The sequence below is a fragment of the Ixodes scapularis genome, unplaced genomic scaffold (assembly GCF_016920785.2).
Source record: "Ixodes scapularis isolate PalLabHiFi unplaced genomic scaffold, ASM1692078v2 PGA_scaffold9__187_contigs__length_104089568, whole genome shotgun sequence".
NCBI classification, from domain to species: domain Eukaryota; kingdom Metazoa; phylum Arthropoda; class Arachnida; order Ixodida; family Ixodidae; genus Ixodes; species Ixodes scapularis.
This window is the reverse complement of record NW_024609884.1, coordinates 79,489,864-79,511,676: the sequence shown is the minus strand read 5'-3', so window position 1 is coordinate 79,511,676 and position 21,813 is coordinate 79,489,864.

Sequence of the window (21,813 nt, the reverse complement as noted above, 5' to 3'; positions counted from 1 at the left end):
GCCTACAGTCTAAAAATAAAGAATGCCATACACACACATCACACGCTCACGCACTCAAAGTTGGTCCAGAAGTTCAGTGTCCCCGACGTGTTTTTGTAGCGCTTTCAAAACGATACACTAATACCTCCAAGTGTTCTCCGGCCCAGGATTTTGGTGACATTAAATGGTCTACGGTCCAGCACTTGCAGCGTTCTTCTCATGTCATATCGTTGGGTGCTGCATTTCACGCATGCACACAAAAGATGCTAATAACAAAAATAAATAATTGGGCTAATTAATTATTGGACTAATTGCATCCACAAACCAATCCGACCTTGAACTAAACTTTTTTTTTTGTTTTTTTTTGTTTTACGTAGGGCAAACTTTTTCCGCCCATATTTTTATGGCGTCAGGAACGAAAACGAAGCAGCATAAAAAGAGTGCCCTTCAAACGACAATACTAATAATTATTAAAAACTGCCGGACCTTCGCTGGAAAATCTGAGGCACGGTGGAGTAGTGGTCGCGATAAAAGTCTAAAGAAACAAAATAAATAGCCTAACGGTCGTCGGCGGCGTTGGCGGCGTCATGAGGCTCTTTTCAAGAATTCTGACGCCAAGACTCCCTCCCTCCTTCGTTTCAACGGTTTGTTTGGGACGTGGCATTCTCTAAGGTAAAGAAACAAAAAAGAAAAACAAGTAACCATTGCGAGCAACACCTTTCATCAAAGAACACGCCGCCCGAAAACGGCTCCCTTCTTTTTTTTTTCTTTTTTTTTAATTATTTTTGTTACTTTATTTTGTTGTTGGGTCCGACTGTTCTCTTCTTTGTAACGATGCCGACCGTGGCAACCGTTCTGGTCATACGATTGGCGTTTCTTTTGTCACGCGATGACATGGCCCGACCGATTAGCCAATCAGTTCGTTAGAAGGGTGTCACGAGGTATAAAATGGCGGATCAAATAAAAATAATAAATGCAAACAAGCGCGCATTTCTGCTCGTTTAGCCCCCTTGGCGCTTTATTCTTCCAGAGGCGAGCGTCGCAGTGCCATGGCGTTTAACTTGTGCCGTCTTCATGACGCCATGAAAGACCCTCTTGAAGCAATTAATTTGCTTCAGGGCATGGGCCTGCTCCTGGCTTCTCGTGCTTGCCCAGAGTGCGAAGCTGCGATGACGCTGCAAGTCCGCGCTAGATCTGCGGATGGGTATTCGTGGAGATGCGGTTTGTGGATGACTCGTGAGGTGCCCAAGAGGAAGCCGGTCAAGGTTCAGTGCCGGGGCGAGGTCTCGGTACGGAGTGGTTCCTTTTTCGAGGGATCGCACCTGACGCTTCCCCAACTCATGAAGATCATCTACCTCTGGTGCCAGAACCTACCGTGCGCCGTCATTCAGCGGGAGACTGATGTCGCAAGTAAGACAATAACTGATTGGACGAGCCTTTGTCGGGAGGTTGTGGTAAATGCCGTCTTTACGCATTCAGAGATGATTGGCGGCGAAGGCGTGACTGTAGAACTAGACGAGAGTATGTTCGGGCGGCGAAAGTACCATCGCGGGTATTTAAGGCCTGGCCAGTGGGTTTTCGGCGGTGTGGAGCGTGGCAGCGGGTGCTGCTTTCTTGTTCCCGTGGAGACCCGTGACGCTAATACCCTTCTAGGGCTAATAGCCAAGTGGGTCCGCCCTGGAACAAGAATAATCACAGATTGTTGGGCTGGTTATCGCAAGCTTGCAGATGACGCTCGCTTCACGCACCTCACCGTTAACCACAAGCTGCACTTTGTCGACCCGAACACTGGTGCGCACACCAATACGGTGGAGGGCACCTGGGCCCACGTCAAAAACTCTCTTCCATCTGGACGGCGCGAGAGCAGTGTTGTACACGTTCCTCAAAAAAAGGAACGGAAGCTCGTTCCTCGTTCCTTCTGATTTTTGGAACGCGTTCCCGTTACAAGTTACATCTGTGGAAAAGGAACTCGTTCCCGTTACAGCGTAAAAAATGGAACGTATCGTTACATATACGTTACATTTGCATTTTTCTAATTACCATATTTAGTTAAATCAAGCAAAGATTGTTTTCCTTTTTATCTATCCCATCAATACGCAACATATGATACGAGTTTGAATGTCGCGATAAAAGGGCACCAGAAGAAGAAATCAAGCGTAAGCAGGGTTTTATTTGTTTCTATATTCAAGTTAAAAATCTCAGCTTTTAACCATATTCATGTTTGTAGTAGACGATTGAGACGAGCCAAATGTAACCACATTGCACGAGCGTTTTAGAACAACCTCACACGTTTCAGTTGAACAAAGTTCCTTGTTAGAACTTAACAACAGTTGCTTCTCGATGTTACTGTCCGCAAGACGGGCAAGTACAGGAGAGGGTAGGGATTTTTGAAGGTCAGTCTTGAAAACTACAAATATTTCTTTGCGAAGAATATTTGTTGTTCAGTTTGAAGGTGGGGGACAAGAGAAGAAATGAAGGTTATTTTTTTGCGTATTTTTTAAGTGAACAATGTTCGGGATACAGGGTGCGTTACATGTCTGGCAACCTGTGATCTTGTTGTAACTGTAGGTCTCAATAGGGAAGTTCAGAATTGGCTGTAGTTGGCCTTAGATTTCTGGGTGTTGGTGTATGAGGATTCGTGAAGTCAAAAAAGGTAGCCGAGTTTGAAATGACCCCCTTTGTCTTTTCCTACGACAAAAAGTTTTGCTTTTTGTGCCGCAGTTTCGGGCACTCAAAAAAGAATCAATGTCCACCAGTTCTCCTGCTCCCAAAACTATTAGCAAGCGAGGACCTCAAAGAATTATCCATAAGATTAGCAGCCAAAAAGTTAACGAGATGCTGCACTTCGTAAAGATATTTTTTTTGTACTGTCAAACTTTCCCTGTTATAAATAAAATAAAAATTACCCCACTGGACGAAAAAAGGAACGCCGTTACTCTTTCCGTTCCAGTAAAAATGTAACGCGTTCCCGTTCCAGTTCCAGCGGTGCAAAATGGAACGGCGGCGTTCCTTCGTTCCTCCTAAAAGGAACGCGTTCCAGGAACGCCGTTCCTTGGAACGCCGTTCCGTACAACACTGCGCGAGAGCCACCATTTCACTGGTCACCTTGCAAAGTTCATGTTTTGGAGGAGAGAGAAGGCGCGCGGAAACACTGACAGATTCCAGTCGTTCGTCGCCGCGGCCGCCAAAATCTATAGCCCCGACGCAGACAGGAATCTTCCCTATAGTGCGGAGGACGAGGATTCTGACGGCCCCGGTGACTTCGAGTGATCCGCTGCGCTGAGCCCGTCGCCCGCCTGCGTGCATAAAGACGACTTATGCGCCAACCGCTCGTCAAGTGCTCGTTATGTCAGTTATAGGTTCTGGTAGCGGTCTAAAAGGCCCTTCTCAGGGCCCCCATATTTTGCAAACGGAGCCGTGTATTGAATGTGGCACCCCGTGTCTCTGTAAAAAGTTCACAGGAAAGACCCAGCAAAGGTATGTGGTCCCCAACTTGGATATCGGGTGTTATGATTCAAATAAAAATTGTTCTTGCTTATTTCGCGCCCGTGATCCGAATAAATGCCGCAGTTGCAGTCGTCCCGCGGTGCTGTTGCTCGCCCATTCGCCGTCGGCGTGCCTCAGCTTCGTCGTCTTTGCTAGCGGCGCACCGGCGAAGCCGGCCTTTGATCCGAATAAATGCCGCCGTTGCAGTCGTCCCGCGGTGTTGTTGCTTGCTCGATCGCCGTCGGCGTGTCTCAGCTTCGTCGTCTTTGCTAGCGGCGCACCGGCGGAGGCGGTTGATCTGACACACCGCGTTCGACTGTGGCTAGCAGACGGCGTTCGTAAAATGGCGTCAGCTGTTGCTGGCTTCACGCGGCGGTACCGTGCGTGCTTCTATTCATTCGGTGTTCGTTGCCATGGTGACGGCGAGGAAAGCAGACGAACTTTTTGATGCGGAAGAACGCTGCGGCGCAGCGATACCAGGTGCGTTCTAAGGCCCTTCCCGCATGCTTTTCAATGGGCGGAAGGCGAACAAAAAGAGTTCGAAATAAGGACTTAACGCAGAAGGCTGCATTTCTCCAGCGCCTCATAATTTGACGAGCCTTGCACGAAAAGCATGTTTTTAGACCAGAGTTTGGAGATAGTTTCTTTTACAACAACATGGGTCTAAAGTATCAATGTGCCCGAAGCTTGACGAGAGTAGGGGCCGCGTCGCAACTACGTCGCATTCACTTGCGGCCGCAGCTGTGTGCGTGACTGCTGAGCGCGAGCTGATAGCGAGCTTCCAGTGCATTTGCGACGTGCACGCGAACGCTCCCTCGGCCAGGAGCGCGAGCTAGCACGCGCTCCTGGCTTTGAGACGCGCATTTCTAGCGCGCGCGCTCGTTCTGCGGTAGAACGCTTCGAAGCAGCTACCCGAGGTATAAACAGCGCCCTCAAAAATGGCGTCCAGTGTCAGCGTCCAGCGTCCAACGAAGGGCTTTTCAGCCCTTCGCGCAGCAGTAAGGCGATTTCGCTCATGCATTTGACGCTCCACGTGAACGTCTAACTTCATCGTATGCTATTTGCAAGAGACACTCGGCGTGAGCATCTGTTTCATTATCTGTTACACAAACCACTGAAGCAGGCGATGGAGCAGACGATGTAGCAGACGATGTTGCTCATCCGGGCTAGCTAGGGGGCGCTGAGGGGATCTACTAGTGATGACGTTTAGAGGAGGAAACGCGCAGGCCTTGTGTTCTAGGTGGTATTGACTAGTGTCGCATGAAACATTCTCACTCATGCTCGGAATACTTTATGGCCGAGTGCGGCGAGTTGAGTATCCTTCTGTGGCTGAAGCAGCTTCAAGAGCGGCAAGCACCCATCCAAAGAGGAGCGGTAATAATATCGACAAAAATAGTGGACATTCTAGTACTATAGTCGACATTTGGCGCGGTCCCGTTTGTTGTACACAATTGCTTCAGTGTTTTTTTTTTTTTCAATTATTTTTTATAAACATTATATTTGTTTGGACATCGAATCCTAGCTCGGGCTACACTCTAAAAAAAGCCCGTGCGTCTACTTTCCCGCACAACACTGGGAGAGCCAACCAGCGCAACTTACGGAGGCAGCTCAGCGAATGACACTGCCGAAACATATGTTTGGACCAAAAAACGAAGTCTGAGTTGTGACATTAAGCAATGCAAAACGTCACGCTTGCATTGCTTAATAGACAATTTTAGTATAGCGTTGCTGGATCTTACGTACGCAATACGCAATAGTATAGCGTATGCTAAAAATGACCTGCTCGGACCGAATTTAGTTGTGCGTTATGTTTTCGAGGGAACACCGCGCATGATCTTGGTTAAATTTGCTAGAGTCGTAGAATTCCGCGTGCTTGTAGCGCAACCATGTTCCTGAAAGAAATATTGAAAAAGAAAAAGTGTCCAATCATTTTATTTCAGGTTAAACCAAGCCACAGCTGCCTCGTCAAGCGCGCTTTTCTGCGGGGTACAGAGGCTACGAGTACGAGTGCGTAGCCAAATTCGATCACGGAGCCTCCGTCAGTCGTCCCGTGGAAACGGCACCTTTTATCAATGCTATCGCGGAATGAAATTCATCACCCTGATGTCCAGTGAATAGCGAAAACTTCGGCGATTTCTTTTACAGTCGTTCGTCCGTTGGCGATGAACTGTGGGAATAGGTTTAGCGTTGAGCAGATCGCAGCGTCGATGCACATTCCGAGCGGCGAACATTTCCACTGTGCACTCCTTCAGCTGCAGGGCGATCTAATTCGACCGCGGTAGGTCCCAGAAAGAATCGCCGAGCTGAACACCACGCAATTTTACGTAACACAGAACTTCGAAAACACCACGTCGCCCTTGCTGCGCCAGTCGAGGCAAACGCCATCTTGGAACTGGCGCTCTCGTTGGGTCCGAGATCTCTCGAGAGCGTCCCGCAAGGCCCGCCAGCCAGCAACGCAAAATCCCCAGCGTTGCGTGCGTACGCAATACGCTAGTCCTTCTATTGCGTTCTGCGCATGCGCACTCACGACCCGCAATCTCCTTGCGTACGCAAAGCTATAGCGTACGGTCCACTAAAACTGTCTATTGTCACAACACGGACTGCGTTTTTTGGTCTAATCATATGTTTCGGCATCGTCATTCGCTGAGCTGCCTCCGTAAGTTGAGGTGATTGGCTCTCCAAGTGTTGTGTGGGAAAGCAGACGCACGGGGTGTTTATACTTCGGAGTTTCACTCACGCGGCCGATTTGTTGAACACGAGAAGGGAAGCGTCTAAACGAAGTCCAAATCCGAGTTTAGACGTGACTTTCGGCCAGCCACGTATCCAGGGGGAGGGGGGGGGGGGGGGGGGGGGAGCAGGTATCCTCCCCCCCCCCCAAAAAAAATCTCTCATTTTGCTGGGGCCTCCTCTCCCCCTCCCCGTCATACAGCATTTTGTTCCGCCCCCCCCCCCCCCCCCCCCCTCCCCGAATCAAAATCCTGGCTAGGTTCCTGCCTGCCTTCGAAAGGTAACTTTTCAGTCACTTTTCTTTAATCATGTCGTATTACACCTGAGACTGCGGTGGAAGAAATCGGAAGAACTTTCAGTAGAAGGAACAGACACAGAGAACGTCTCTGTGTCTGTTCTCTGTGTCTGTTCCTTCTACTGAAAGTTCTTCCGATTTCTTCCACCGCAGTCTCAGGTGTAATACGACATGATTAGCTACCACCAGCTCGCCTGCACTCTCACCGTCTTTTCACTTTTCTTTAACACGAAAAATTTAGGAAAAACTAGAAAACGCCCCTCACCAAGCTTTATTGCATAAAGTGAAAAAGTACGTTTTTTACTTCATACTGTAACTTAGCAGCAGTTGCTTCTCGAAATTAGTGTCTGAAACTTTCCCTCGTTTGATGGCGAACACGTCCCTGCCCTTGCTGTACAGGCGCTCATCTGGCGCGCTGGATGGAATTGCTGTGTTGTGTCGCAGGAACAGATTTTTGATTGCCGGGTAGGCGTTGAGGCAACAGAGTGCCGCTTTCTGCGGTCAAGTTGTTAGTAACCACCTCCACCACAGTAAAATACTCTCTGTACGCCGGCCATGGTAGTTCTTCTTTGTTCTCATCAACATCCATATCCTTGGTAGCAATATCACATTGCCGGCTCGTTGACGGTTGCGCTGGGTTCGCAGAGTCCCTGGACATATTTCAGTTCGTACCCGGCAAACCAGAAACAAACCCCGCACAAAGATCAGTAAATTTTGCCTCGACTGTTGACACCACGCCCGAGTAGTGGCGCAATTAAATCAAAATACGAAACATGCGCAGTGCGGAGTAGTGGCGCTAATAAAAAAAAAAAAAAAAAAAAAAAAACATGCGCAGTGCCCTCCGCGTGTATTGTTGTTTCACGGTTGATTCACTCCATCAAAAGGCGTTTGCAAATAAACAATAAAAGCCGCAACAGAGATAGTGCTTCAAGATACTAAGATGAAAGTGTTCAGTCACAAAGTACAAGCGCGTGCGTTCAGATAACTAGATTTGTTTTCATCAAACCTACACGTTGCTATCTTCGGGTCGCGACTAGCGAGAGAGGAACGTATTCACAAGTTTGTGCAAGGCCAACTGGACACTCGAAATGTCGGAACAGACAATTTGGAAAGTGCAAGGTATAGCTAGATTGTATACTCGTTCAATGATATATTATTCATAAAAAACTGGAAAGTAACGACAAAAGTAACGTCGTTACTTTCATCGTTATCTCAGAAAAAGTAATAGAACTACAGTTGCAATTTACAGTTTTTTTAAAGTAACTCGTTTCAGTTACAAGTTATCAAAAAAGTAACGAAGTTACAGTAACGCGTTACTAATTAATAATACAGAGGTTTAGGGAGCAGGTGTTGAGTTCCACCATTAATATACGATAGAGCCGTTGCCTGGTTCGTCAAATGGTTGGCGTGCAATATTTTCTCGCAAAAGAGGTGGTGAGAATGTTTTTTATTTCATTCGATTGCAAAAAATTGTTATATAAGGCTGAAAAAAAGAAAAGTTTTTTCTTCAAACCATGAAAATATAATGTCGTTGAGGGGAAGCATGTAAACTTACAGCTGATGGAAGCTCTGCAAAACCAAGACTTAATTAAAAAAAAATTCTTACATAGAATTACTTTCCCATGTGCAGTCGAGAATGATTGCACATGGGTAAGAAAAAATAAATATGGGTACAACTTTTTTCTTTCACTTTCGTGAACTCATTCTTAATTGAAACATTCATGATCCATTTCTGGGCTTTTCGCATTATTGTATCTTCAAGCAAATATTCTTAATTTGAAGATGTCTGGTGTATTAGTGTATTCTACACGCCTTTCGTTGCACATTGGTGGTTGACTTGGTGGTTGTGGAGTTATTTTTATTTCAGCACAGTCTTCATGAACCCGCCATCTGACCTACAGGGATGCCGTTTATTCGATTCTATCGACAATTGCAAGCATGGCTACCCGACTGGTGCCCCATGCGTGCAACACGCGCTTTAGCAAGCTTGCAATTGCACAGGCTTGTCCGCACGAGCAGAGGCATGGCGGCGGCCATTCGCCTTGCTTGCAATCAGTGATTTCCCTACCCACCCACTAGAGGGGTGGGGTGTACACCGTCCTAGTTTGTCTGAGGGTAGCCCCTATAAAAAAAAAATCTTCCGCTAAAAAAAAAAAAGGCAACAAAACACGTAATATAATATTTTGTGCGAAACCTTTGTTTTCTTAAGCGCACTGGCTCAAAAGTGGTTCCTACATGGAGCTAACGTCACAGTGGCATCAGTGCACGAGTCGTTTCGTCGGCTTTCCTCTGCACTGTTTAGCTCCTTGGCTCCTCCCATTGACGTGAAGGAGAACGGAGAGGTTGGCCCGTTGAATATATATTCGTTGTTGACATTCATTGCGGTATAACAGTATGGATGCCGTGACTGATATTTTCTCGCGTTGGCTCTTGCTTTATTTTGTGCCTTGTTACGGAAATTATGCGCATTCTTCATTAAATGTTTGAACTGTCATGTTAAATGTAGAATCCCAGAACGTCTGTCGGGCACCACGCTTCCATCTCTGTCCACAGACAGAAAAAAAATAAAACAGAAAAAGAGTGAAGTAAATAGAGAAAAAAACAAATTTCCTTGTCTATATTTCTCCTTCCTCTCCAGTTCGGCTTCGGTTTCGAGCAGCTGCATTTTTAGAGCGCAGCTCTAGGCGCTCGTTCGCGTGTTTTCCGGCGTTGGCGTCGCCGTCGCCGTCGGCGTAACCGGAGATCGAGGGGAGGGTACGGAGGGGGGGGGAGGGTACGAAGGAGGAGGAGCACACGGAAGAGGCAACGAAGAGGACGGGGTGCAGAAAGAAGGTTACGTGATCACGTAATCAGTCCTTGGTCCAGCACCTCGAACACATATCCATTGTTTAGCATGGTATATCGCAAAATCAAAATACCTCAAGAGCTGCGCTCTAATTTCGCATTACAAAGATTTGTAAACTCCTGTCAATTTTTTTTCTGCTTTATTAAAAATATGCGTGACGCTGTAGCATAATATTTATTGGGTAGTCTTCCGACACCATATTATATCACCAAGCAAAAAAAAAAAAAGCAGAAAAACTGGGTGTTAGCGTTTTTTGTTTTGTTTTTTTAAGAAACGCGTGAGTTATGTCCGTGCTTCTTGCTTCGTGATCCGGCACTCCAGTCAAAGCCACTGCCTCCTCTTCCTTCATAAAACGTCATCGCACTACGACGGCGTCCCCTCAGCGATTGGTCGCCACACGTGTGCCCATTCGTGGCGTCAAATGGCGTCAAGCCTTAGGGATAGATCGTTTCCGCTGTCCCGCATCGCTACGAGATCCGGGACACTGCAGGCAAGGCTAGCGCCGCTCATGCGCATAGAGGCGTTAGGGAGTTTTCGTAGACCGCGTTTCCCCCTCCACTAAGCCCTCCGCAACGAAGAAGCCGCTACTGCGCCTGCGCGCCGATGGCCTTGACTGTAGAGTTCCGGCTAGCGTAGTGGGTTGCGGAGGGCCTTGCGGGACGGCGAAAACGATCTACGAAAACTCCCTGTTCTCGTTCCGGACAGCGTAGCGGAGGTCGGAAAACGGTCTACGAAAACTCCCTATTGAGCGCACGGGGTGGCGCATGCCCTCCTACGGGTGCCGGGGATGATAGACGAGAAACGAGAAATCATTGGCTCGTTTTCGTGTTCTCCGCGCCAATCAAGGGGTGCTTACACAGATTCCGTGTCACGCGGCCATGCGATCCATCGCGACCCAAAGATGTCGCACCTTGCTTCTGATTGGTTCTGACCGGGTACTTTGGCGTCCTCGGCGCCGCGACACCGAGGTGAGGACATTTTTAACTAAACAACAACTAAACCCGTCTGTATTTATTTTATTTTTTGTTATAGAATGCTGGAGGGCTATGTCGCCAGTCTAGCCGGTATTTGTAGCTTTCTATGTTTCTTTTGGGTGAAATCCTCTGCAATACATCGTTGTCTACATTGCCAACAAACGATTGACGTGTATCTTTAGTCTGCGAGGATTCCGTTCAGACCCATTAAATCGGTGAAATGCTATGCAATTCCTTCGTTGGCGGTGTTCGGCATGTGCCGAAGGCCGGAAATACCGGTCCTGACGGAAGCATGGTTGCTGTTACGTATGGCCTGCCTCTGGTGGAGGGGGAGCGTTCCCCTTCCGCTAAGTCCTCCGCAACGAAGAAGTTGCTACTGCGCATGCCCGCTGATAGCCTTGACTCTAGAGTTCCGGGTATCGCAGCTGGTTACAGAGGGCGTTGCGGGACCGTTTTTCTTTTCCGCTACGGTATCCGTAAAGAAAACGCCGCAGCTGCACATGCGCGCCGCCAGCCTTGCCTGCATAGTTCAAGGGCTTGTGGCGCATTACGGAGCGCTATCCGGGTGCTTAGCGGGCTGCGGAAACGGTCTACTACAACTCCCAAATCTCAGAAAACTCCCTATTACCTCGAGGAGGCGTCTAACCTTCGGTCCACTTGCGAGCGGAACGGTAGCGGCCTCGCCGGTATACAGTGCCGGCGGGGAGCTCGCACGCTTGGCTGAGCTTGCTCGCTCCCGACGACAATATACGCCCACACTCTTAGAAAAAAGGGTCAGTATAGTCCTCCCTAAAGGGAGGAACGCTCTTGACACATATGTTCCTTCAGAAAGGGAGAAACTTTCGTCCCTTAAGCAGGGGAGGAAAAGTTCCTCCGTCGACTGCATCTCATTATGGCGGCCACGAATCGAGCAAATCGAGCTCGGTAAGGCTTAACGAGAACACTAAGTCTATTGCACGAAGCGAGAGGAGCAGGAAATAAAAACGTAACACGAGCTTTCCGCAAACTGTATTTATTTCCAAAGTTTCTTTACCCCTGCAGGTAAAGAAACTTACGTTTCGAAAGCATGCAGTCACTCAGTCTTCTCATCGTCAGCACTGCGATGTTCAACGGAGACGACCGGCACTCAGTTCGCGCACTTTATGTCCTACCTTTGCTATTCCTCGAGCCACAATTCCTTCGTCAACCGTTGCGTCAACCGCACATCACGGAGGAGTGAAAATCATTCGCCCGCAAAACCAAAAGCCGCTCTCAAAAAAAAAAGCAAATCCGAAGCAACCTCTTGGCTTATCTCCGCACGGTAACACGAAATTATGGCGTAGCCGCGTAGCGTAAAAGGATGTTAAATCGCTTGCCACCAGATGGCAGGGTCAAGCAGAGTAATCGCAAGTAGCTAGGCTAGGTGGCGCTAGGTACCGCCCAATTCATCTTTTACAAAAGATATTTTTATTTTCTTACGCCACAATTGCGTTCTTCGGAATCTCTAACACATGCAGACACGTTGCGCACACTACAAACATCAGGTCAACATATATTGAACGCATACACAGGCATCGCACATACAAACATCAATACAACAGCACACTACCCCGATCACTACTCCCGAGCCCTGCGTTTCCGTCTTTTATAGTGGTCGTTTTGAACGTACGGAATTTTTCAGTGACTCCCTAAACAAAAAAAAATATTCCGAACATGTTCATTTTTTTCCAGCAATGTCATACATCTGAGGCTATTTTTAATGGCTCAGGGGATGAATCTCTTATTAAAAAGAAGACGCTCGATCATGCCATAATTATTTGAAAGCCAATAAATCGAGCCGCTCCAATGTGGTTCCAAGCCATGAGTTTGTTTTCCCGCATGGCCCTTCGTAGCCAGTATTTATATTGTAGTGTTCGTTTTTCTATTTGTGCTGTTCGCGCAAAGCTGCAATTGCCGTCTTGAATTAATCTCTGTAGAGCGGATATTCACTCAGCTGGAAGTGATGCTTCACGGGCACAGAAATCGCTTTTCGATCAACTTGAATGCAGTCAAAGCCGCGACTTGCGACAACTGTTAAGTGTACGGAGCTGCGCCGTTGCGAGCTCGAAAACTTCTAGCGCTCATCCCAGCGCGCCACTTAAAGGGCAGTTTCTACAGGAACCGTAATATATTTAAACAGTAAAATAAAGGATAGCGTTTTTTGTTTTGTTTTTTTCGATTTTGCCTGTCCTTTTTTTTATGCTAAACTTCCATTATAAATATACGTACTTTCCGTCATACTTTCGTAGTGTTGTCTTTTCCCCAGAGCGCAATATCGCTCTCGGGGACCTACAGTCACATTGGCCACTGTACGATAGGAGCTTACCGTTCAGACCAGCGTTGCAACATGACTATCCACACGTCGATCGACTGCACCTAATCCCTCAAGTGGTTTTAAACTCTTTAATGTAAAGCGGAATGTCATCCTGCGACACCCCGGCCCCTCCGATAACGGCCCGACCAGCGGCATCAATGCCCGACAGTTTACGTCATCTCATCTTGTTGTTACACCACTGATACGCGAACACACGGTCACATCGGCGATAATTCCAGTCTTCTGTTCACAACCCACAACACTGCCATCGCGATGTCGCTGACACGAAGAAATACAGAACCACGTTGACGATGTTGCTGACACGCAGAAGAATCACGTTGAACGCCGGTTGGCACTCGGCACGGGACAACGGAACCGAACTCAGGAGTCAGCACGGAAGGCACCCAGGCAGCCGGCAGGAAAACCTGCCTTCCTTGGACGCAGTTCCCGCGATTTCCATAACGTCGAAAACGTCGAAACAGTTCCTCGTGGTTTCGCTGCTGTAGTTCCGCGTGTGTCCCGCAAATTGTAGACGGCCGTCTTACCCAGTGTATGTAGCGCTGCTGGCACTGCTCCGGAACTTCGCTGTTTCTAGCGGCTTCGTTAGCTCATTTTATAAAATTAGTGGTAAAAACGTCAATGCAACCGAAATGTTCTGCACGTTTGGACTAGAAGACGGAATTACAGGCGGCCTTCGCTGCCGCTGAAGCTCAATCAACTCAACATTAATTTATTAAACAACGTGCGCGATGTGCTCGAAAAACGAAACCGAAAGAAGATGGGTCGGGAGGGCGAAAGCTTTCTCCGGTCTGCCTGGAGGAGGAAAACGTCTCGGAGAATAATAAGGACTTTAATTTTCCTTTCATCGGTCTGGGTTTGTTTATGTGTGTTTTAGTAAACAAAAATAAAAAAAAAAAAAAAAAACTTTCCCCCCCCCCCCAAAAAAAAAACACTTTTCTGGGAATCGAACCGTTGACCACTTGGCCAGTAGCGCGATGTTCTACCCCTGCGCCAACTGCACAAGGAGGAACTCGCCCTCCTCCTTTCATCTGAACTGCCGTTCCTCCCTTCTCTGGGCAACTTGTCCGCAACAAGGAGGAACAGTCGCTTTTGCTACCTTTCTCTTCCCTTTTTTCTTAGAGTGCAGCGCCGCGCAGCTGCTTTCCCGACTGGATTCCAGGCTCAAAAGAGGTCCCACCAAACTTTTTCTTTCCGAGCTTTTGGATTTATTTTTTGTACTTACCTGGGATCACATGGACCAAACGGGGTTCGCGTCACAGAGTCCATGTATATTTTACTAGTTTAGGGTACAGCTCTAAGGCAGGGTGTGACGAATCCCCAGTATCCTGCTGCGCAGCCAATGGAATTGCGATATTTTCCGATCAAGACGCGAAATCCGATCAAGACACGGCAAGAGGCACGAGCAGAATAAACCACGCGTTTCGTCTTCCCCATAGTCTTCCCACGCATTTCGGCCGTCCGAAACGGAGAGGCGTGCACGGGCGCCGCCATTGGTGCACCGATCCGCTATTACTGAATCACTTTCAATGAACAAGGTTGCGGGACCTTGCGTTTTTTTTTTTGTTTTTTTTTTTCCTAAAAAATCGAGCGTTTTTTTTTTTTTTTAAATCGTCAAGTTTTAGTGCACATGCGCACTCTCGTCTGACGCTGTTACAGTCCGTGGGAATATTACGGTTTTCGCCTACGGTGGAATGAAGCTCTATATCGTAGTTGTCCATGGGAGCCGAGAAAAACAAAAATGTGTCGGACCTAGAATTAAAAGTAAACGTTCCTGAAGTTGGAATTGTTATTCCTTAATATTATACCATTGCCGTATCTGTGGTTCTTACGGGTTACATAACGGTGTCTGCAGTTCTGCTGAAACCAATTTTCTGAAACCAATTTTTAGCCAAGTTTGCTACTTAAAGAACTCGTAGATTCTGGTGTGGGGCCATTGCCGAGCCTTTTGGTGCGTTCTTTTTGCAAATGCACAGGCGGAGGGACTTTCTGTTTCGACGAAAACGGTTGTTGGCAGGCACTTCAAACGCATCGCCGTATAAAGAAACTACTCGTCGATATCTTATAGAACGAGTAAGTATACTCATATTGGTAAACGCGAGCGAGTTGAACATGAATACTTAGAATCTTTTCGACTTTAAGTATACTCATATATTCACTGGTTTGCAAACATGCTTGTTTGAAAACCGGAAGCGGCGATGGAAAAGGATGCGAAATAAAACCAATCGTTGGTTTTATTTCGCATCCTTTTGTTTTCTCTCCTGCTCGTAGCGTGCGCAGATTCTAACAAATGTATCCGAAGTATTTTATCCACAAAATGAAAACATCAACTTTCCCGATATCGCTGTGCATTTCGGAAGGGTGGACACGACGCCCACCGGGGCGCGAAATACTGTGGCGCCCTCACCTTTTCACGCCGAACCGCGTGATTCCGAAGAAGAATCGGCATATATATACGTCCGATTTAGATTATCTACTGTGTTCGGCTTGCTGAGCCGTACTGTGGAACCTTTTGGAAGATCATTCCGAGAACTCCGATAAGTACACTCGATACGCCAGCACCTTCGTGCGTGCATTCTACCGTTATCGGGGGGCATTGTTATCGGAACTCCCTATTATGCGTGAAGCGCATCTTGAAACGCATTGATTCGTTGCTGAGATGAAGGCGTCTGTCCTTCAGTGATACGCTTGTGGAAACCGGGCAAAGGGCACGTCGCGAACAGGCTTCTTTCTGGGCGCGCGGTGCCGTCTTGCTTTGTCCGCTTTCCGAAGCGACGAGCACGCGAGTGCTGGGCCGTGGAGATGGCGCGCTGTGAGCGCAGCAGAACTCGCGCATCGAAGGCACGTTCCAACACCTCGCGCTAGCTTGCGCCCGAGCCCTTGTCAGCACTGCAAGTGATGGTTGATGGAGTTTCAAACTATTCATGTGAGGTAGGCGCGGATCCAAAAGAGGGGGGGGGGGGGGGGGGGGGGGGCGACAAGGGCGGCCGCCCCCCCCCCCCCCCCCCCCCGAACGAAGTCGACCCCCCCCTCCCCCTTTCTGGGAGGGCAATTTGACATGGGTGGACCACCCAGTGCACACGAAGGAATGGGAGAATATCATCTTTACAAAATTTCCATCCCCCCCCCCCAAAAAAAAAAAAAAAACAAACAAACAAACGGAGTTCTAGATCCGCCCCTGATGTGAGGTTATCGTGCCTTTCCCGTGGAACCGCTAGGAAGACGACCTTGTGCAACGATACTTCTGAACTACTGAAGTGATTAGAATGAAATTTGCAGGGGAGATTTACCTTTAGACGTAGGTGTACTGTGCAAACTTTCAGCTCTCTATGTCAAACTTACATACCTGCATAAGATGATGTGTCACTCTTTGTTATGAAATCTATGATATGCAAATGAAGCTATTAAGCACCATTTTGACTGCTTGAATTTAAAGTGGGGGATATGGGACTTCGGGCTATCTAGTTTTAATAACTTAAATGTCAATATTTCAAAAAAAGTTGTTACCTCAAAAAAAAAAAAAAAAAGCATTTTCTGCTTAACTTCAATTTTTGAAAACTTGGTTTTTTATCACTGAGGACTTCAACTTAAAATAAAATAAAGTAGATAGCCCGATTCCCCAGTAAATTTCAGTTCAGAAACATCTTGATTGTGGTGTCAAAACACTTTTACCTTCGAACGAAAGATTCCTTCGTATGAAATTTGCAGCAAAAAGTGGAACTGAGAAAAATGCATTCAAACATTAAACTCCTCTACTTTGTTGCTGCCTCACAATGTGTTGAAAATATTTTATATCAACGTAACTATTTGGCGTATGGTTATCAAATTTGGTGTAAGGGTGTATAACTAGTTTCTAAAACCACAAACCTCAGAACTGAAAAATGAATTTTTTCAAAAATATTTGAAATTTAGGCCATGTCCCCCCTTAAAAGCTTTCTTCCAAGGTGTCGCAGGTTTCTATTGAGAGGGTTTTAATGAAGTTATTTTTACCCGGTGTGCGCTTCTTTGGTAAAACTGTTCATTTTAGGCAAACACGGTTAAATACTAAACACGTCTATAATCTGTGAACTTCTGTAACTTAGAACTTACGTTATCCTCTGAAGTTTCTAAAACGGTATTCACGCGGGAGAGAAATCGCTTCCTTTGCTCTCCGGGATGCCCATCACGTGGTAACAACGTCACGCCTTTGCGCTGAAACTCGCTGATGTAGACATCCCAGGGGAATGGGGCACCTTTTGCTCGGGCTGCACAAACAGTCCCTGTCTTGGCGTGGTATATCTTCGCAATTGGCGGTATCTTGTTCGCGTGTCTGGCAACTTTACAGATTTTGCTCAGGAAGATGCTGCCGGTGGCATCGGGATCGCCTAACTTGTGGCGGCTAGCGCTGTTGCGCGTGTCGTCCGAGTCACCCGAAGGAGTCTTCGATATTCATCAATGCCGTCCTCAATCCTCCCTTCATGCAACTGGCTTTTGATTCCACATCATTTGTGTTGCATTCATTCATTCAAGAAGCGTATTTCTTTTAGCCGGAAGCAGTTCGTCGTCTTGAGCATCTAACAGCGCTTCTGCCCTAATCGCGTGTCGCCGTTTCATGTGCGCCTCCATTTCTCTACTCTGGTCAGCGTGCACAGAGCTCTGTTGTCGAGAGAGCGACCGCTAAATGCGCATGATAGGACTGACATCCCTCTTGGCTTCCCGCCGTTCGTGTGAATGCTGGAGTCGAGGAGGGAGCCCCGTTGGCTACGCCGATCACTGATGTCACGCATATCACTCCCCGAAAAGGATCCCCCGTGTGAATACGCCTTAACACTCGCATAAGTTTATCGCAATGTAGATGCAAAGTAGTTTGAAACCGATCTCTATCGCCGTTGTCCGGACAAGTCGGATTATTTCATTCCCTGTTGCGAAGCGACTGTAAGCCACGGTGACTGATAAAATAGATCCGGAAGTTACCGATAAAGACATATATTTCTCTAATGTTTGTGACAAAAAAAAAAAAAAAAAGAGCCAGCGTTTTATTCACGCTAGAGGTGTGTTAGCGTTTGTTAGTCACCGGCGAAAATTCCCATTACGCCTCACAGCAGGCAGTATGAGGTGAACGAACGCAGTGGCAAACTTCTGCATCGTAATGCTCGTCAGGGGTTCCCGCCTTCCCAACTTTGATGCACGCGACGCGCAGCCGGCAGCTGCACATGTCCGATAGCCCCCGATTCTGTTCATCGGTGAGGATTCCGACCAAGGCATCCGCTCTTGGGGCGGGTTCTTTTCTGCGAATGATGTGCTGCACGTTTCAAGCAGAAGAGAGGGAAAAAAATCCCCGGTTTCAATTGCCGCGTGTCTGGCAAATGAACCGCCGTGACGCAGCACACCGCTGTACATAGTTACGCTGATGTGTTTGCATTGAGTGGACTTCCCGTTAAATTTAACTGACGGTGTTCATGCGACAGTTTGACGTCCCATGACTCCGTGACATGACGTGACACTGTGACGTCACGTGACACTAAGTTCGCGCTTAATTTAGCGGGGAAGTTTCCCCCGCTGAATTTAGCAGGTTGCGACGTATACGTGCACACGCGGGTTCCGCGGCGAAACCTCGTCCAATAGCGGCCGTCACCGTAAAAAATCCCACCTACGACGAACGCCATCGTTGAGTCAATACCATCGAAAAGGCCGGCGCATGACGTCAGCGTTCGTGATCTCCGACCCGCCCCAAGCGGCAAACAGGCTGAAGCTCGACGAGAGGAGCCGCAGAGCGCCAGACGCGTCCGTCGTGGCGTCGCCGCGTCGTCACGCTCGTGACGCTTTGCGGCAACGCTCGTCAAGCTTCAGCCTGTTTGCCGCTTGGGGCGGGTCGGAGATCACGAACGCTGACGTTTGTGGGGCAAAGGCGCTGGCCTTGTCTTCTATGTGATGTTGGTTGATTGGACCCTTTTTAATAAGTCATCAGGCAACATTGGTGGTCGCCATTTCTTGGGAACGAAGTGCATGATTGGATCCGATGTCCTCGCCGAACTCTGACGCAGCGCTCGTGTCCATTACCTGCTCGGAATGCGCGCCTGTGAAACTGCGAACTCGGAGGACGAAGCGCATGCACAATTAATTCCCCCCCTCCCCCCCCCCCCCCCCCCCCCACCAATTTCCATCTACAACGCCTACGCACGCACACATCGAATGACTAGATAACTGTGAGTGTGCGGGCGAGCTGGTGATAATTGTAATGTAACACCCGAGACGTTGGTGCGGAGAAATTAGGAGACTTTTAAGTCCAAGCAAAAGAGGAGAACGTTACAAGTCGAGACGCTCGGCTACTGCTGTCTTTTTCTTAGACTTAACAGTCTCTTAATTTTTTCCGCGCCACAGACTCGGGCATTATATTATAATGGACTCGGCTGATTGGCGGAGCAGCATGGCGCGCACTTTTGAAAACGGTCTATTGTCAAGGTGGTTCGTCGGGCATCTTTTGCTATTTATGCCACGAGCGCAGTGAGGCAGCTTTGGCGGGCGCGCACTCGAAAAGGAACGCGAAGAATTCGTAGGTCAGCTCGCAAGATAAGCCGAGAAGTGTTTATCTGCAAGTTGAAGTGCTCAGTACATATGAGAAGGTTCTATCTTGACGCTTTCGGTGGCATGGCTGCCATTAATAAGAATTCGTATATCTTACCGACATGCTCGGATCCGTCGCTGAAACACGCGACGGCGAACCCGCGCAAGGACTGCGTCGGTGACATGAACTCTGTGATGTCCTATAATGACAAGAACTAACTTCTCGCGTGGCCGTATATTGATAAAGGGACGCGACCGCAATGTGGAGCCAGCGCAATTAAATTCGTCTGCTTCTTGCACAGGGTATCCGATGATGTCAGAACGCCGAGCTCTTATTGGCTGATTGAAAAAAAAAATAGGGGGTAGACCTTAAGGCATTTAGCATTGAGGTCTACCCACTATCCTTCCAATCATAGCCAATCAGAACTCGGCGTCGTTCTGACGTCACCGAAACTCCCGCGCAAGAAGCAGACGACGTGCTCTTCGCATACGAAGGATCGCAGAAATTAAGTGATTCGTGAGCCGCTGCCTAAGTAGCCGTCTCTACTCATTTTACTTTGGAAGAAGTCCTTGCTTCTATTGATTCGTAGATGTTACGGAGAGTCAACCGCTGTTAAAGCTGGATTTTGGAGCCCAGCAAATAATTACGAGATAAAATAACAATTCCAAGCTAATTTGAAAAAAAAAAAAAAAAAAAGTTCGTGTGTTTAATTTTTTCAAAGGAAACATGAAAATTACTGCCATTTATGGAAGGCGTGCAGCTAATGACGACGCAGCGATAGAGTTTCGTCAAAATGAGGAATTGAAATCTCAGAAGTCAAATAAATAAATAAATAAATAATAATAACAGCTGTTCGATCCCGCTGAACAGATTAGGACGTCAGGTGACCGAGGCTGTCCCAGCCTTCCTTCTCTCGCTCCCTTTCGCCCAAACGACGCAACCTGAAGAGCCTCGCCCGGCAGCACTCTTGCGCCGGCAGATCGCGATCGCGCTGAGCGAACATCCCCGGCCGCGCGAGATACGCGGCCCGGAGCGCGGCAGGGAATGGTCAATGCCACCGCTACCGCCAACCTAAAGGCCAGTTCAGACAGTTGCGTTTGACTGCGTTCCAGTGCGGTACGGCATGCTTGCGGTCGACTGCAGAAGCGGGTCGCCTAGCAACCGACGACGCTTGGCGTTCCGCAACGCACCGCAGCAGAGTTGGGCCAGGCTGAACTTTCCAGTCCGGAGGGGCGTGCGGTGGGTTGCGGTGGACCAATCACAATTCGCGAAAAAAAGAACGCCGAAGCGCATGCGCGGCGGTGGCAACTACATCCGGTTCGTCCCGTTTTTCCGGTCGGGGACGTCTGCTGCGCCGGTGACGGTCGTGTGTTCGTATTCGAGTCGAGATCAAGCATTCCCTGCAGAATGGAATCAAGAGGAGCCCAACAAAAGCCAGGGGAGCCCACGGTGAGCGACCAGCAGGCGCTCATCATGCACGTCGAATCGCACCCCTGGCTCTACGACACGAGCCGGTCAGACTCGCGGCCGGGGTGGCGCCGTCGCTGGAGCAAGATCATCGCGGTGTTAGCCCGCACAACCAGGGGCCAGTTCGTCTCACTGCCGGCCTGTGCAACGTAGCCACGCACGCAGTCTAGAAAGAGATTCCTGAAGTTTTCTGTTTGTTCCAGTCTCGACAACCCCGGCGGACACGGAAAAGTCGCGACGCTACCGCTGGACGCCGCCAAGTTCGTTGTGATCATAGTTGCTTGACTTCATTCGCTCTGCAAGTCGCGGTTTCGATTGGTGCGCCGCAAGAGCCGATAGCAAGCTCCTATTGGTTCTTGACTGCGGCGGACGGCGCTTCGACGCAACTGTGTGTACAAGCTCTCCGCAAGCGTACTCCGTATCGGACCGCAGTCGCGCTTCCGTAGCCGAACGCACCGCAGTCAAACGCAAGTGTCTGAACTGGCCTTAAGCTTGTTCATCGGCGCTGGCGTGCATGGTAAACTGCTTTGAACGCGGTTTCTTCAAAACGCGGACTCTATGCTTGTTTTGACTCTGGGGTCGTCCTTGCTAGGGTCCCTTCATGTGCGCTTCGCATAGAGTGATGCCAACTGCCTGCTTCCCTTTCCCCCGCCGCCATTTTGTTCCTCAGTGTTTCCCCGTGCGTTTCCCGTGCGCCGGAAAGTGGCCTTTGTGTCCATCGGTCCCCCCATCCGAGGGGGGAAATGCTAATCCTCCTTCCGTGGGTTCCGCAACGCTGCTCCGAACTTGTGAGATAAGGTGCTTGTTTCCGGGAGGGTCATAAGCCCCACGGATTATCGCCGAGACCAAAATGGCTGCTGGTTTGTCGGCGAGTGGTATTACAAAGGGTGGCACCACCCTAGCAAAGCGCACATGAAGGCTCCCTAGTCCTTGCTGTTGGACTCCTCTGGAGTCAGGTGCCGACATCGGGCAAGAGAAGTTCGGGACCAGGGGGACCTATCAAAAGGAGCTTAGCTCGCATTTGTATAAGTCGATTCGCCAATTAATGGCGGCAAGACACTGGGCTTGCAGAAGTCAGCTCTTTCTCATGGCACTCCTCTTCTGTATACTGTATCACTCTAAAAAAAGCCCGTGCGTCAACTTTCC